The sequence below is a fragment of the Pyrus communis genome, chromosome 2 (assembly GCF_041283825.1).
Source record: "Pyrus communis isolate YQ-2024b chromosome 2, ASM4128382v1, whole genome shotgun sequence".
NCBI classification, from domain to species: domain Eukaryota; kingdom Viridiplantae; phylum Streptophyta; class Magnoliopsida; order Rosales; family Rosaceae; genus Pyrus; species Pyrus communis.
In genome coordinates, this window is record NC_142566.1 from 11934369 (window position 1) to 11935318 (window position 950).

Here is a 950-nt window from a genome sequence, read left to right on the forward strand (position 1 = left end):
GCTTGGTATGTTGCAAATGGCACACACTTCATTTGCTTTTGGCACCATGTTGAGCACGGATTCAAGCTTCCTTTCTAGGTTAGCTACCTGCAACAAAAGCTCATGATTAGAACTTGTTTCATAGACTCCAACTTTCTTACCCCTTAAATCTTTGTGTTGAGCATTAGACCCCAACATCTCATAAATGTTATATGACTCTTGAGCATTCTTTTTCTTCAATGCTCCACCTGCTGCATTATCAACAGTTGATTGACAAGTTTGGGTTAGTCCATCATAGAAAATTTGCATTTGTAAGTGAAAAGGTAACCCATGGTGTGGACATTGTATCAAGAGGCCTTTGAAACACTCCCAACACTCATTGAAAGGTTCACCATCATCTTGTTTGAAGTTGAAGATTTGTCCCCTTAATGTGGCTGTCTTTTGAGTGGAAAAGAACTTCTCCAAGAACTTCTTAGCCACGGCATCCCATGTAGTGAAGGAACCTGGTGTTAAAGTCATCAACCAACTCTTGGCCTTATCTTTCAAGGTGTAAGGAAACACTCTCATCCTCAAATTCGCTTCACTCACTCCCTGCAAAGGTAAACCACTCACAACATTGTAAAATTCTTTAATATGAGCTAAAGGGTCTTCATTAGGTAAGCCATAAAATGAGGGAAACATATGAAAATGTGAAGATTTGAGATCATAGTTTCTAGCTTCTGTGGGCAGCAAGATGCATGAAGGTGAATTTGGTATGATTGGTTGAGCAAAGTCCTCCAAAGCTCGAAGTTCATCTTCGTTGCCCGCCATCTCTTCTTCTCTTTCCCAATTAAATTGCTCAGATTCTTTGCTTGTTGAACTAGGTGAATTCCCTTCCTCTTCCTCACGGTTAAAGGATGAACTTGATGGCACAAAGTTGTCCAAAGTGTGGCCCTTCAACCGTTCAATTCTTTGGCCTAACTCAACAAGTT

At 40.5% G+C, this 950-nt stretch overlaps 1 non-coding gene across 1 annotated transcript; it reads left to right on the forward strand.

Annotated features, from left to right (window-relative positions):
* Window positions 1–304: 304 nt before the first annotated feature.
* On the forward strand, window positions 305–415 carry LOC148698571 (small nucleolar RNA R71). Its single transcript, XR_015960252.1, has one exon. It is a non-coding gene; the product is annotated as a small nucleolar RNA R71 (small nucleolar RNA).
* The last annotated feature ends 535 nt before the right edge of the window (window positions 416–950 follow it).